This window comes from Thermobia domestica, chromosome 9 (assembly GCF_964235325.1).
Source record: "Thermobia domestica chromosome 9, izTheDome1.hap1.1, whole genome shotgun sequence".
Lineage (NCBI taxonomy): Eukaryota > Metazoa > Arthropoda > Insecta > Zygentoma > Lepismatidae > Thermobia > Thermobia domestica.
In genome coordinates this window covers 231937577-231951256 of record NC_137462.1, presented here as the reverse complement: position 1 = coordinate 231951256, position 13680 = coordinate 231937577, and positions in this window count along the sequence as shown.

Genomic DNA, 13680 nt, shown 5'->3' with positions numbered 1-13680 from the left:
TCATGTAGAATATATGTTTCTAACTTCATTATTTTATGCTCTTTCTGCTAATTTGTGCCTTTCGTACCTATCCTGATGTGTAGAATATGAAAACAACATATTTTGTTCTTACATTGAAAATATATATACAGGGTGCATCAAAATAAACCGTTGCAGAAGACAAGATAACACTTCGATTTCAGAAAGTTTTAAAAGTTTGATATAATTAGGTAGTTTCTCTTTGTGTTACGTAAAAATACACATATGTGATCCACGGGTGTCATATGCAAGCAACCTAGTGGTGTGTCAGTGTAGGGAAATGCAGTGAAATATGCGTTATTTTGAAAAAAAGAATAAAATAGTACCAAAAACTGGTAGAGAATAAGGTACTTTGTTTCAGCCATAGGGACCCGGGTTCGCGACCGCTATGAGAGAAGTGCTTGTACTCGAGTTTGAGCTTTATTTCGTGAAAATATGTTAAATGGTTCTTAAGATATAGACTAAAACACATTATAATACACGACAATTAGTAACAATTCAATATGCAAAAATGACATATAATATATTGTTAGACGGTTGCCAGCCAACATTTTTACGTGAAATAAGAAAATTAAAACAAAATTGAATAGCTCCGTGGTAATTGGAATCAATTTTTGACAGAAGGTGTGCGTCATGTGATCTCATTGAAAAGGTAAGGGTTATAGTCGTTCATGTAGAATATATGTTTCTAACTTCATTATTTTATGCTCTTTCTGCTAATTTGTGCCTTTCGTACCTATCCTGATGTGTAGAATATGAAAACAACATATTTTGATCTTACATTGAAAATATATATACAGGGTGCATCAAAATAAACCGTTGCAGAAGACAAGATAACACTTCGATTTCAGAAAGTTTTAAAAGTTTGATATAATTAGGTAGTTTCTCTTTGTGTTACGAAAAAATACACATATGTGATCCTCGGGTGTCATATGCAAGCAACCTAGTGGTGTGTCAGTGTAGGGAAATGCAGTGAAATATGCGTTATTTTGAAAAAAAGAATAAAATAGTACCAAAAATGGTAGAGAATAAGGTACTTTGTTTCAGCCATAGGGACCCGGGTTCGCGACCGCTATGAGAGAAGTGCTTGTACTCGAGTTTGAGCTTTATTTCGTGAAAATATGTTAAATGGTTCATAAGATATAGACTAAAACACATTATAATACACGACAATTAGTAACAATTCAATATGCACATAATGACATATAATATATTGTTAGACGGTTGCCAGCCAACATTTTTACGTGAAATAAGAAAATTAAAACAAAATTGAATAGCTCCGTGGTAATTGGAATCAATTTTTGACAGAAGGTGTGCGTCATGTGATCTCATTGAAAAGGTAAGGGTTATAGTCGTTCATGTAGAATATATGTTTCTAACTTCATTATTTTATGCTCTTTCTGCTAATTTGTGCCTTTCGTACCTATCCTGATGTGTAGAATATGAAAACAACATATTTTGTTCTTACATTGAAAATATATATACAGGGTGCATCAAAATAAACCGTTGCAGAAGACAAGATAACACTTCGATTTCAGAAAGTTTTAAAAGTTAGATATAATTAGGTAGTTTCTCTTTGTGTTACGTAAAAATACACATATGTGATCCTCGGGTGTCATATGCAAGCAACCTAGTGGTGTGTCATTGTAGGGAAATGCAGTGAAATATGCGTTATTTTGAAAAAAAGAATAAAATAGTACCAAAAATGGTAGAGAATAAGGTACTTTGTTTCAGCCATAGGGACCCGGGTTCGCGACCGCTATGAGAGAAGTGCTTGTACTCGAGTTTGAGCTTTATTTCGTGAAAATATGTTAAATGGTTCTTAAGATATAGACTAAAACACATTATAATACACGACAATTAGTAACAATTCAATATGCAAAAATGACATATAATATGTTGTTAGACGGTTGCCAGCCAACATTTTTACGTGAAATAAGAAAATTAAAACAAAATTGAATAGCTCCGTGGTAATTGGAATCAATTTTTGACAGAAGGTGTGCGTCATGTGATCTCATTGAAAAGGTAAGGGTTATAGTCGTTCATGTAGAGTATATGTTTCTAACTTCATTATTTTATGCTCTTTCTGCTAATTTGTGCCTTTCGTACCTATCCTGATGTGTAGAATATGAAAACAACATATTTTGTTCTTACATTGAAAATATATATACAGGGTGCATCAAAATAAACCGTTGCAGAAGACAAGATAACACTTCGATTTCAGAAAGTTTTAAAAGTTTGATATAATTAGGTAGTTTTTCTTTGTGTTACGTAAAAATACACATATGTGATCCACGGGTGTCATATGCAAGCAACCTAGTGGTGTGTCAGTGTAGGGAAATGCAGTGAAATATGCGTTATTTTGAAAAAAAGAATAAAATAGTACCAAAAATGGTAGAGAATAAGGTACTTTGTTTCAGCCATAGGGACCCGGGTTCGAGACCGCTATGAGAGAAGTGCTTGTACTCGAGTTTGAGCTTTATTTCGTGAAAATATGTTAAATGGTTCTTAAGATATAGACTAAAACACATTATAATACACGACAATTAGTAACAATTCAATATGCAAAAATGACATATAATATATTGTTAGACGGTTGCCAGCCAACATTTTTACGTGAAATAAGAAAATTAAAACAAAATTGAATAGCTCCGTGGTAATTGGAATCAATTTTTGACAGAAGGTGTGCGTCATGTGATCTCATTGAAAAGGTAAGGGTTATAGTCGTTCATGTAGAATATATGTTTCTAACTTCATTATTTTATGCTCTTTCTGCTAATTTGTGCCTTTCGTACCTATCCTGATGTGTAGAATATGAAAACAACATATTTTGTTCTTACATTGAAAATATATATACAGGGTGCATCAAAATAAACCGTTGCAGAAGACAAGATAACACTTCGATTTCAGAAAGTTTTAAAAGTTAGATATAATTAGGTAGTTTCTCTTTGTGTTACGTAAAAATACACATATGTGATCCTCGGGTGTCATATGCAAGCAACCTAGTGGTGTGTCATTGTAGGGAAATGCAGTGAAATATGCGTTATTTTGAAAAAAAGAATAAAATAGTACCAAAAATGGTAGAGAATAAGGTACTTTGTTTCAGCCATAGGGACCCGGGTTCGCGACCGCTATGAGAGAAGTGCTTGTACTCGAGTTTGAGCTTTATTTCGTGAAAATATGTTAAATGGTTCTTAAGATATAGACTAAAACACATTATAATACACGACAATTAGTAACAATTCAATATGCAAAAATGACATATAATATGTTGTTAGACGGTTGCCAGCCAACATTTTTACGTGAAATAAGAAAATTAAAACAAAATTGAATAGCTCCGTGGTAATTGGAATCAATTTTTGACAGAAGGTGTGCGTCATGTGTTCTCATTGAAAAGGTAAGGGTTATAGTCGTTCATGTAGAGTATATGTTTCTAACTTCATTATTTTATGCTCTTTCTGCTAATTTGTGCCTTTCGTACCTATCCTGATGTGTAGAATATGAAAACAACATATTTTGTTCTTACATTGAAAATATATATACAGGGTGCATCAAAATAAACCGTTGCAGAAGACAAGATAACACTTCGATTTCAGAAAGTTTTAAAAGTTTGATATAATTAGGTAGTTTCTCTTTGTGTTACGTAAAAATACACATATGTGATCCACGGGTGTCATATGCAAGCAACCTAGTGGTGTGTCAGTGTAGGGAAATGCAGTGAAATATGCGTTATTTTGAAAAAAAGAATAAAATAGTACCAAAAATGGTAGAGAATAAGGTACTTTGTTTCAGCCATAGGGACCCGGGTTCGAGACCGCTATGAGAGAAGTGCTTGTACTCGAGTTTGAGCTTTATTTCGTGAAAATATGTTAAATGGTTCTTAAGATATAGACTAAAACACATTATAATACACGACAATTAGTAACAATTCAATATGCAAAAATGACATATAATATATTGTTAGACGGTTGCCAGCCAACATTTTTACGTGAAATAAGAAAATTAAAACAAAATTGAATAGCTCCGTGGTAATTGGAATCAATTTTTGACAGAAGGTGTGCGTCATGTGATCTCATTGAAAAGGTAAGGGTTATAGTCGTTCATGTAGAATATATGTTTCTAACTTCATTATTTTATGCTCTTTCTGCTAATTTGTGCCTTTCGTACCTATCCTGATGTGTAGAATATGAAAACAACATATTTTGTTCTTACATTGAAAATATATATACAGGGTGCATCAAAATAAACCGTTGCAGAAGACAAGATAACACTTCGATTTCAGAAAGTTTTAGAAGTTTGATATAATTAGGTAGTTTCTCTTTGTGTTACGTAAAAATACACATATGTGATCCACGGGTGTCATATGCAAGCAACCTAGTGGTGTGTCAGTGTAGGGAAATGCAGTGAAATATGCGTTATTTTGAAAAAAAGAATAAAATAGTACCAAAAACTGGTAGAGAATAAGGTACTTTGTTTCAGCCATAGGGACCCGGGTTCGCGACCGCTATGAGAGAAGTGCTTGTACTCGAGTTTGAGCTTTATTTCGTGAAAATATGTTAAATGGTTCTTAAGATATAGACTAAAACACATTATAATACACGACAATTAGTAACAATTCAATATGCAAAAATGACATATAATATATTGTTAGACGGTTGCCAGCCAACATTTTTACGTGAAATAAGAAAATTAAAACAAAATTGAATAGCTCCGTGGTAATTGGAATCAATTTTTGACAGAAGGTGTGCGTCATGTGATCTCATTGAAAAGGTAAGGGTTATAGTCGTTCATGTAGAATATATGTTTCTAACTTCATTATTTTATGCTCTTTCTGCTAATTTGTGCCTTTCGTACCTATCCTGATGTGTAGAATATGAAAACAACATATTTTGATCTTACATTGAAAATATATATACAGGGTGCATCAAAATAAACCGTTGCAGAAGACAAGATAACACTTCGATTTCAGAAAGTTTTAAAAGTTTGATATAATTAGGTAGTTTCTCTTTGTGTTACGAAAAAATACACATATGTGATCCTCGGGTGTCATATGCAAGCAACCTAGTGGTGTGTCAGTGTAGGGAAATGCAGTGAAATATGCGTTATTTTGAAAAAAAGAATAAAATAGTACCAAAAATGGTAGAGAATAAGGTACTTTGTTTCAGCCATAGGGACCCGGGTTCGCGACCGCTATGAGAGAAGTGCTTGTACTCGAGTTTGAGCTTTATTTCGTGAAAATATGTTAAATGGTTCATAAGATATAGACTAAAACACATTATAATACACGACAATTAGTAACAATTCAATATGCACATAATGACATATAATATATTGTTAGACGGTTGCCAGCCAACATTTTTACGTGAAATAAGAAAATTAAAACAAAATTGAATAGCTCCGTGGTAATTGGAATCAATTTTTGACAGAAGGTGTGCGTCATGTGATCTCATTGAAAAGGTAAGGGTTATAGTCGTTCATGTAGAATATATGTTTCTAACTTCATTATTTTATGCTCTTTCTGCTAATTTGTGCCTTTCGTACCTATCCTGATGTGTAGAATATGAAAACAACATATTTTGTTCTTACATTGAAAATATATATACAGGGTGCATCAAAATAAACCGTTGCAGAAGACAAGATAACACTTCGATTTCAGAAAGTTTTAAAAGTTAGATATAATTAGGTAGTTTCTCTTTGTGTTACGTAAAAATACACATATGTGATCCTCGGGTGTCATATGCAAGCAACCTAGTGGTGTGTCATTGTAGGGAAATGCAGTGAAATATGCGTTATTTTGAAAAAAAGAATAAAATAGTACCAAAAATGGTAGAGAATAAGGTACTTTGTTTCAGCCATAGGGACCCGGGTTCGCGACCGCTATGAGAGAAGTGCTTGTACTCGAGTTTGAGCTTTATTTCGTGAAAATATGTTAAATGGTTCTTAAGATATAGACTAAAACACATTATAATACACGACAATTAGTAACAATTCAATATGCAAAAATGACATATAATATGTTGTTAGACGGTTGCCAGCCAACATTTTTACGTGAAATAAGAAAATTAAAACAAAATTGAATAGCTCCGTGGTAATTGGAATCAATTTTTGACAGAAGGTGTGCGTCATGTGATCTCATTGAAAAGGTAAGGGTTATAGTCGTTCATGTAGAGTATATGTTTCTAACTTCATTATTTTATGCTCTTTCTGCTAATTTGTGCCTTTCGTACCTATCCTGATGTGTAGAATATGAAAACAACATATTTTGTTCTTACATTGAAAATATATATACAGGGTGCATCAAAATAAACCGTTGCAGAAGACAAGATAACACTTCGATTTCAGAAAGTTTTAAAAGTTTGATATAATTAGGTAGTTTTTCTTTGTGTTACGTAAAAATACACATATGTGATCCACGGGTGTCATATGCAAGCAACCTAGTGGTGTGTCAGTGTAGGGAAATGCAGTGAAATATGCGTTATTTTGAAAAAAAGAATAAAATAGTACCAAAAATGGTAGAGAATAAGGTACTTTGTTTCAGCCATAGGGACCCGGGTTCGAGACCGCTATGAGAGAAGTGCTTGTACTCGAGTTTGAGCTTTATTTCGTGAAAATATGTTAAATGGTTCTTAAGATATAGACTAAAACACATTATAATACACGACAATTAGTAACAATTCAATATGCAAAAATGACATATAATATATTGTTAGACGGTTGCCAGCCAACATTTTTACGTGAAATAAGAAAATTAAAACAAAATTGAATAGCTCCGTGGTAATTGGAATCAATTTTTGACAGAAGGTGTGCGTCATGTGATCTCATTGAAAAGGTAAGGGTTATAGTCGTTCATGTAGAATATATGTTTCTAACTTCATTATTTTATGCTCTTTCTGCTAATTTGTGCCTTTCGTACCTATCCTGATGTGTAGAATATGAAAACAACATATTTTGTTCTTACATTGAAAATATATATACAGGGTGCATCAAAATAAACCGTTGCAGAAGACAAGATAACACTTCGATTTCAGAAAGTTTTAAAAGTTTGATATAATTAGGTAGTTTCTCTTTGTGTTACGTAAAAATACACATATGTGATCCACGGGTGTCATATGCAAGCAACCTAGTGGTGTGTCAGTGTAGGGAAATGCAGTGAAATATGCGTTATTTTGAAAAAAAGAATAAAATAGTACCAAAAACTGGTAGAGAATAAGGTACTTTGTTTCAGCCATAGGGACCCGGGTTCGCGACCGCTATGAGAGAAGTGCTTGTACTCGAGTTTGAGCTTTATTTCGTGAAAATATGTTAAATGGTTCTTAAGATATAGACTAAAACACATTATAATACACGACAATTAGTAACAATTCAATATGCAAAAATGACATATAATATATTGTTAGACGGTTGCCAGCCAACATTTTTACGTGAAATAAGAAAATTAAAACAAAATTGAATAGCTCCGTGGTAATTGGAATCAATTTTTGACAGAAGGTGTGCGTCATGTGATCTCATTGAAAAGGTAAGGGTTATAGTCGTTCATGTAGAATATATGTTTCTAACTTCATTATTTTATGCTCTTTCTGCTAATTTGTGCCTTTCGTACCTATCCTGATGTGTAGAATATGAAAACAACATATTTTGATCTTACATTGAAAATATATATACAGGGTGCATCAAAATAAACCGTTGCAGAAGACAAGATAACACTTCGATTTCAGAAAGTTTTAAAAGTTTGATATAATTAGGTAGTTTCTCTTTGTGTTACGAAAAAATACACATATGTGATCCTCGGGTGTCATATGCAAGCAACCTAGTGGTGTGTCAGTGTAGGGAAATGCAGTGAAATATGCGTTATTTTGAAAAAAAGAATAAAATAGTACCAAAAATGGTAGAGAATAAGGTACTTTGTTTCAGCCATAGGGACCCGGGTTCGCGACCGCTATGAGAGAAGTGCTTGTACTCGAGTTTGAGCTTTATTTCGTGAAAATATGTTAAATGGTTCATAAGATATAGACTAAAACACATTATAATACACGACAATTAGTAACAATTCAATATGCACATAATGACATATAATATATTGTTAGACGGTTGCCAGCCAACATTTTTACGTGAAATAAGAAAATTAAAACAAAATTGAATAGCTCCGTGGTAATTGGAATCAATTTTTGACAGAAGGTGTGCGTCATGTGATCTCATTGAAAAGGTAAGGGTTATAGTCGTTCATGTAGAATATATGTTTCTAACTTCATTATTTTATGCTCTTTCTGCTAATTTGTGCCTTTCGTACCTATCCTGATGTGTAGAATATGAAAACAACATATTTTGTTCTTACATTGAAAATATATATACAGGGTGCATCAAAATAAACCGTTGCAGAAGACAAGATAACACTTCGATTTCAGAAAGTTTTAAAAGTTAGATATAATTAGGTAGTTTCTCTTTGTGTTACGTAAAAATACACATATGTGATCCTCGGGTGTCATATGCAAGCAACCTAGTGGTGTGTCATTGTAGGGAAATGCAGTGAAATATGCGTTATTTTGAAAAAAAGAATAAAATAGTACCAAAAATGGTAGAGAATAAGGTACTTTGTTTCAGCCATAGGGACCCGGGTTCGCGACCGCTATGAGAGAAGTGCTTGTACTCGAGTTTGAGCTTTATTTCGTGAAAATATGTTAAATGGTTCATAAGATATAGACTAAAACACATTATAATACACGACAATTAGTAACAATTCAATATGCAAAAATGACATATAATATGTTGTTAGACGGTTGCCAGCCAACATTTTTACGTGAAATAAGAAAATTAAAACAAAATTGAATAGCTCCGTGGTAATTGGAATCAATTTTTGACAGAAGGTGTGCGTCATGTGATCTCATTGAAAAGGTAAGGGTTATAGTCGTTCATGTAGAGTATATGTTTCTAACTTCATTATTTTATGCTCTTTCTGCTAATTTGTGCCTTTCGTACCTATCCTGATGTGTAGAATATGAAAACAACATATTTTGTTCTTACATTGAAAATATATATACAGGGTGCATCAAAATAAACCGTTGCAGAAGACAAGATAACACTTCGATTTCAGAAAGTTTTAAAAGTTTGATATAATTAGGTAGTTTTTCTTTGTGTTACGTAAAAATACACATATGTGATCCACGGGTGTCATATGCAAGCAACCTAGTGGTGTGTCAGTGTAGGGAAATGCAGTGAAATATGCGTTATTTTGAAAAAAAGAATAAAATAGTACCAAAAATGGTAGAGAATAAGGTACTTTGTTTCAGCCATAGGGACCCGGGTTCGAGACCGCTATGAGAGAAGTGCTTGTACTCGAGTTTGAGCTTTATTTCGTGAAAATATGTTAAATGGTTCTTAAGATATAGACTAAAACACATTATAATACACGACAATTAGTAACAATTCAATATGCAAAAATGACATATAATATATTGTTAGACGGTTGCCAGCCAACATTTTTACGTGAAATAAGAAAATTAAAACAAAATTGAATAGCTCCGTGGTAATTGGAATCAATTTTTGACAGAAGGTGTGCGTCATGTGATCTCATTGAAAAGGTAAGGGTTATAGTCGTTCATGTAGAATATATGTTTCTAACATCATTATTTTATGCTCTTTCTGCTAATTTGTGCCTTTCGTACCTATCCTGATGTGTAGAATATGAAAACAACATATTTTGTTCTTACATTGAAAATATATATACAGGGTGCATCAAAATAAACCGTTGCAGAAGACAAGATAACACTTCGATTTCAGAAAGTTTTAAAAGTTTGATATAATTAGGTAGTTTCTCTTTGTGTTACGTAAAAATACACATATGTGATCCACGGGTGTCATATGCAAGCAACCTAGTGGTGTGTCAGTGTAGGGAAATGCAGTGAAATATGCGTTATTTTGAAAAAAAGAATAAAATAGTACCAAAAAATGGTAGAGAATAAGGTACTTTGTTTCAGCCATAGGGACCCGGGTTCGCGACCGCTATGAGAGAAGTGCTTGTACTCGAGTTTGAGCTTTATTTCGTGAAAATATGTTAAATGGTTCTTAAGATATAGACTAAAACACATTATAATACACGACAATTAGTAACAATTCAATATGCAAAAATGACATATAATATATTGTTAGACGGTTGCCAGCCAACATTTTTACGTGAAATAAGAAAATTAAAACAAAATTGAATAGCTCCGTGGTAATTGGAATCAATTTTTGACAGAAGGTGTGCGTCATGTGATCTCATTGAAAAGGTAAGGGTTATAGTCGTTCATGTAGAATATATGTTTCTAACTTCATTATTTTATGCTCTTTCTGCTAATTTGTGCCTTTCGTACCTATCCTGATGTGTAGAATATGAAAACAACATATTTTGTTCTTACATTGAAAATATATATACAGGGTGCATCAAAATAAACCGTTGCAGAAGACAAGATAACACTTCGATTTCAGAAAGTTTTAAAAGTTTGATATAATTAGGTAGTTTCTCTTTGTGTTACGTAAAAATACGCATATGTGATCCTCGGGTGTCATATTCAAGCAACCTAGTGGTGTGTCAGTGTAGGGAAATGCAGTGAAATATGCGTTATTTTGAAAAAAAGAATAAAATAGTACCAAAAATGGTAGAGAATAAGGCACTTTGTTTCAGCCATAGGGACCCGGGTTCGCGACCGCTATGAGAGAAGTGCTTGTACTCGAGTTTGAGCTTTATTTCGTGAAAATATGTTAAATGGTTCATAAGATATAGACTAAAACACATTATAATACACGACAATTAGTAACAATTCAATATGCACATAATGACATATAATATATTGTTAGACGGTTGCCAGCCAACATTTTTACGTGAAATAAGAGAATTAAAACAAAATTGAATAGCTCCGTGGTAATTGGAATCAATTTTTGACAGAAGGTGTGCGTCATGTGATCTCATTGAAAAGGTAAGGGTTATAGTCGTTCATGTAGAATATATGTTTCTAACTTCATTATTTTATGCTCTTTCTGCTAATTTGTGCCTTTCGTACCTATCCTGATGTGTAGAATATGAAAACAACATATTTTGTTTTTACATTGAAAATATATATACAGGGTGCATCAAAATAAACCGTTGCAGAAGACAAGATAACACTTCGATTTCAGAAAGTTTTAAAAGTTTGATATAATTAGGTAGTTTCTCTTTGTGTTACGTAAAAATACACATATGTGATCCACGGGTGTCATATGCAAGCAACCTAGTGGTGTGTCAGTGTAGGGAAATGCAGTGAAATATGCGTTATTTTGAAAAAAAGAATAAAATAGTACCAAAAAATGGTAGAGAATAAGGTACTTTGTTTCAGCCATAGGGACCCGGGTTCGCGACCGCTATGAGAGAAGTGCTTGTACTCGAGTTTGAGCTTTATTTCGTGAAAATATGTTAAATGGTTCTTAAGATATAGACTAAAACACATTATAATACACGACAATTAGTAACAATTCAATATGCAAAAATGACATATAATATATTGTTAGACGGTTGCCAGCCAACATTTTTACGTGAAATAAGAAAATTAAAACAAAATTGAATAGCTCCGTGGTAATTGGAATCAATTTTTGACAGAAGGTGTGCGTCATGTGATCTCATTGAAAAGGTAAGGGTTATAGTCGTTCATGTAGAATATATGTTTCTAACTTCATTATTTTATGCTCTTTCTGCTAATTTGTGCCTTTCGTACCTATCCTGATGTGTAGAATATGAAAACAACATATTTTGTTCTTACATTGAAAATATATATACAGGGTGCATCAAAATAAACCGTTGCAGAAGACAAGATAACACTTCGATTTCAGAAAGTTTTAAAAGTTTGATATAATTAGGTAGTTTCTCTTTGTGTTACGTAAAAATACACATATGTGATCCACGGGTGTCATATGCAAGCAACCTAGTGGTGTGTCAGTGTAGGGAAATGCAGTGAAATATGCGTTATTTTGAAAAAAAGAATAAAATAGTACCAAAAAATGGTAGAGAATAAGGTACTTTGTTTCAGCCATAGGGACCCGGGTTCGCGACCGCTATGAGAGAAGTGCTTGTACTCGAGTTTGAGCTTTATTTCGTGAAAATATGTTAAATGGTTCTTAAGATATAGACTAAAACACATTATAATACACGACAATTAGTAACAATTCAATATGCAAAAATGACATATAATATATTGTTAGACGGTTGCCAGCCAACATTTTTACGTGAAATAAGAAAATTAAAACAAAATTGAATAGCTCCGTGGTAATTGGAATCAATTTTTGACAGAAGGTGTGCGTCATGTGATCTCATTGAAAAGGTAAGGGTTATAGTCGTTCATGTAGAATATATGTTTCTAACTTCATTATTTTATGCTCTTTCTGCTAATTTGTGCCTTTCGTACCTATCCTGATGTGTAGAATATGAAAACAACATATTTTGTTCTTACATTGAAAATATATATACAGGGTGCATCAAAATAAACCGTTGCAGAAGACAAGATAACACTTCGATTTCAGAAAGTTTTAAAAGTTTGATATAATTAGGTAGTTTCTCTTTGTGTTACGTAAAAATACACATATGTGATCCACGGGTGTCATATGCAAGCAACCTAGTGGTGTGTCAGTGTAGGGAAATGCAGTGAAATATGCGTTATTTTGAAAAAAAGAATAAAATAGTACCAAAAAATGGTAGAGAATAAGGTACTTTGTTTCAGCCATAGGGACCCGGGTTCGCGACCGCTATGAGAGAAGTGCTTGTACTCGAGTTTGAGCTTTATTTCGTGAAAATATGTTAAATGGTTCTTAAGATATAGACTAAAACACATTATAATACACGACAATTAGTAACAATTCAATATGCAAAAATGACATATAATATATTGTTAGACGGTTGCCAGCCAACATTTTTACGTGAAATAAGAAAATTAAAACAAAATTGAATAGCTCCGTGGTAATTGGAATCAATTTTTGACAGAAGGTGTGCGTCATGTGATCTCATTGAAAAGGTAAGGGTTATAGTCGTTCATGTAGAATATATGTTTCTAACTTCATTATTTTATGCTCTTTCTGCTAATTTGTGCCTTTCGTACCTATCCTGATGTGTAGAATATGAAAACAACATATTTTGTTCTTACATTGAAAATATATATACAGGGTGCATCAAAATAAACCGTTGCAGAAGACAAGATAACACTTCGATTTCAGAAAGTTTTAAAAGTTTGATATAATTAGGTAGTTTCTCTTTGTGTTACGTAAAAATACACATATGTGATCCTCGGGTGTCATATTCAAGCAACCTAGTGGTGTGTCAGTGTAGGGAAATGCAGTGAAATATGCGTTATTTTGAAAAAAAGAATAAAATAGTACCAAAAATGGTAGAGAATAAGGCACTTTGTTTCAGCCATAGGGACCCGGGTTCGCGACCGCTATGAGAGAAGTGCTTGTACTCGAGTTTGAGCTTTATTTCGTGAAAATATGTTAAATGGTTCATAAGATATAGACTAAAACACATTATAATACACGACAATTAGTAACAATTCAATATGCACATAATGACATATAATATATTGTTAGACGGTTGCCAGCCAACATTTTTACGTGAAATAAGAGAATTAAAACAAAATTGAATAGCTCCGTGGTAATTGGAATCAATTTTTG